Here is a 4010-nt window from a genome sequence, read left to right as displayed (position 1 = left end):
CGGCCACTGCACTCCAGTCTGGGCGACGGAGTGAGACTTCGACTCAAAAAAAAAAAAGAATACAAATTCCCTCTGAAGTGAGACATCCATTTCACCCCAGCCCTTCCAACTAATAGACCCCTTAAAGAGGACACAGATACTGCCCTCTGTGTGACCTTGGGCAGGTTATATCATATATGTGAACTTCAGTTTTATGTCATCTATAAAATGAGTATCCACATTATTGGGTTGCTATAAAGATAGGCTTATGAGATAATGACCATGAAAATAAATAGCACTAGTGCCTGGGACTAGATAAGTGGTCAATTTCAGGAGGTGGAACACTGTGGCAGAGAAACATGTGATCTCAGATAAATGGACCCAGCTTCTAGTTCTGGTTCCACTACTCACTGGCTGTATGATCTTAAGTAACGGGACCTTTCTAAACCTTGACTTTCTCACTATAAAGTGAAAACAATACTACCAGCCTCTCAGGCTGCTATGAAAGAGGGCAGCATGTGATATGTACTCAGTAAGTGCCCATTTAGCAACTGTTCATTCAAATGATAATTCTTGTGGCAGGAACATAGGAGTCTTAGAACAGGGGCAATGGAGATACTAAGATGGTGGTGTAAGCCAGTTCTTGGAGACTTTTCAACTTGAGAATAACTTTTAAAATTCATCCAATTTGATGTTTCCTAAAGGGATATATTCCACTGTGCTGCCAGGGAGAAGAAAAGATAATACAACTATACGCTATAGATTGATTCTTGTAACAGACTTATTTTCATAGTCAGGTAATTATATATTAATTGGATTGACATTTTGCATTTTAAGCTTGTTTAGGAAGACTTGGTTACAAGGCTGTGATTTACAAAGCTAAATCCTAAGATCTTGGAGAGTGATAAAAGAACAAACCCATCAGAAGACTGAATTAAGTAGACATTTTCATTGGTCGACGTCATCTTCTCCAGGAGGAGTAGCAAAAGCAAGCACTCATTTTATCTCAAGAGCCCGGAACAAACAAGGATATTGTGAGTGCCTCTCATAACCCAGAGCTGTGCACACTAAAGGGACTCCTTCCTTATTTTCATGGGTCTCTGGTAGCCCACGTTCTAAGCAGACCCCTATTCCCAGGACATTTGGGGGGCCCCAATTTGCCCATACAAACATGATTGGGACATATGAACACCTAACCAAGTGAAATAGCCCTGTCTTTGGAGGTTGTTACTTCTCTCTACTGATTTCTAACGCACTCTCCAGATTTTCTGCCTGTTTGCATTTCACACTGAGGCCCAGTATGTGTACTTGCCCTCCTGCAAAGACATTGATATCATAAGTGCACATAGTCTGTAGCAGGCCCTCAGCACGCATCCACAGACACAATCCTGATTCCATCCTTCTGCCCCCTGTGCCAAGACTGTGGGTCAGAGGCATTCCCTCATGCCACCTAACCATTCACACCTGGTTACCCTACCACAGGATGAGGACAAGACCACATGCTACGCTGTACAAGGGCCATGGATAAGACCAGGGTTACACACTCGCCACCAGCAATTGACAGATGCAGATGAATCCCATGTCACTTGGTGTGGAAGAGAGACCAGGCCTCTGGTGATCCCGGGGCACAAGTCACACACCAGTCAAGACCTATTTTAAAGCCATTCCCAACTGTCTCACCTCCTAGATAGGGCAGATTCATGGGATTCCAGACAAGAGCAGCACTTTTCTGGTCCCATGCCTAAATTCACCTTGGTTGCTACACCTCAGCATGGGCAGGACCAGGACCAGGAAAGGGAATAAACTGAATGGGCCAAGATTAGCATCTCACTGTGAATCCATATTCTGTGCAATTCAAATCCTTTCAAAGTGTGTGCTTTGTCCTGGTTGTCTTGGGTCTGAGAGTTAGATGCTCCCGAATTCAATTCCTAGTTTTACGGGGGAAAATCTTTATTTGAGGCCCGTGATCTTCTCACAGGTATGTCTCATTCTGCCCATTTCTAAAAGGTTAACACATCACACTGAGGAAGATGAATAACATCGGCAGTTCTAGTGGTTTAAAAGCCCCTTTGTTTAGCAACTCTTGCTAGACTTTTTGATATCTATGCCTCTACAGATTAGGGGGACCCTGGTCCCTTTGTATCTCAAATAGGTTAAAACTAGATTTACTGTGGATATATAATCACTGCCTTAGGGAAAGTAATAAAAATAGTCCATGCCCTTCCTCTTAGAGCGATGGGTCTGGTGTTCTTATAGGACCCAGACACCATCTTCCCTCCTTCCCACAATCAAGGAGTCCCAAAGGCCCTTCTGGGCTCATGGTCTTTTGCACAAGTGAAGATTTCCAGCCTTCAGCCAAAGAGCTATGGGCTGAATGTCTGGGCCCCGCCCCCCAAATTCATATGTAAATTCTAATTCCAATGTGATGTTATTTAGAAGCGGTGCCTTTAGGAGGTAATTGTGAGTCCTCACATTTGCCAACAACATAAAGACAAACTACAGACCTTTCTAAATTTTCACACTGGCTTATTTTCAAGGACTTCTGTGTTTTTTAACCTGCTGAAGGTCTGATGGAATGTGCTCAGAATTATAAGATGTTCTGAAATATTGGGATTGACTAAGTTTTAGTGCTAATGTTAAACACAAAAGTCAGTCTACAGAGAAGAGAAGGAGGAGGAGGAAGAGGAAAAATGGAGAAGACAGTTATACAAAGGGAAGAAGAGGCAGGAGACACTGAAAGAATGAGGTGATCTGCTGGAGCCTGCTGGTACCAGCTCAGGAAGGAGATGGTAAACTTCGAGAATTTTGAGCCAGTTGTTGAACCATTGTCACCTGGAAATCCATCATGGAGGGAGTATTTACACCACGGAAAAGGCCACAAATAGGGATGCCCCTTCCACCAGCTGGTTATTAAACATTTACTGGCATACCCCCGACTAATGCATGCTAAAAGCTTTCTAGTTCTCATTCCTTGTCCATGTTGAGGCCCAGACACATTATCATGTCAGACAGACCTTAGATCGAACAGGCACCCTGACACCCAGAAAATAAATTCTCACTTTTATATTAGCTCCTGTCAGCTACTTGTTATTTGGAACCAATCTCATGAAACATGCAAAAATGTGTGTATGTGTTTATGTGTCTTCTCCTCGGGAGAAAGGGATAGTGATCAGAGCCGCACAGAGATCAGTGGATCAAAAATAACAAAGCTTAGCATTCAGCATCAATATCACTGAAAGTGAATTATACAAACAGTATTGCCTAATACTGGCTTTCCCACAAGTCTCTAGAAAGCATATACAAATTATCCCTTATCTTAAAATCAGTGCCTATTAAACTGCTACTGTCATTTGCTTAGTCTCTTTGAACTGAGATTGGATTTCACATGCTGATGGAAAGCACAGAGGGCCAGAATAGGTATGGGGCAACCGCTGTATTCTCTGCATAATCAACCACAGTCCAGCAGGCACTTGAAACAGGATATAAAATGTAAATAGCCTATTCTCAGGGGAGCTGCCCAGGGAAGAACTGGCACCAACCACAGAGTACAAGCAAAGACACTGAGATACCTAGGAAGGTGCTGAGCCTCAAATTGAGAGAATGCAACCAACAGATAGAAAGTCGCCTCTGCAGCAGTGGTTCTCACCTCTATTGTGCATTCGCCTCACCTGGAGGGCTTGTTAAAACAGGTTGCTTCTCCCCTCCCACCACCCAGTTTTTGATTTGGGAGGTGTATAAATTCTTGTTAGAGAATTTACATTTCTAACAAGTTCCCAGGTGAAGGTTGTTCACCATCCACACTTTGGGAAACACTGCTCTAGGCCTTGCCACTCACACTGTGGTTTGTGAATCTACAGCATCAGCGTCACCTAGAGCTTCTTAGAAATGAATACAGAAAAACTTCTGGTTCATGGGTTATGTTTAAGATTTGGTTACTAGCCGGGCTCGGTGGCTCAGCCTGTAATCCCACGCTTTGGGAGGCTGAGGTGAATGGATTGCCTGAGCCTGCGGGTTCGAAACCCGCCTGGGCA

At 43.6% G+C, this 4010-nt stretch overlaps 1 protein-coding gene across 2 annotated transcripts in view; it reads right to left on the bottom strand.

Moving 5' to 3' along the window:
- SCRN1 (secernin 1) overlaps nucleotides 1-4010 on the bottom strand; it is an 84231-nt gene that overhangs the window by 62628 nt on the left and 17593 nt on the right. The gene's annotated exons all lie outside the window — the stretch shown is intronic.

This window comes from Carlito syrichta, unplaced genomic scaffold (assembly GCF_000164805.1).
Source record: "Carlito syrichta isolate Samal-C Ts95f unplaced genomic scaffold, Tarsius_syrichta-2.0.1 Scaffold311717, whole genome shotgun sequence".
Classification (NCBI taxonomy): Eukaryota; Metazoa; Chordata; class Mammalia; order Primates; family Tarsiidae; genus Carlito; species Carlito syrichta.
The sequence above is the reverse complement of the archived record's forward strand: the minus strand, read 5'-3'. Positions and strand labels throughout refer to the sequence as shown.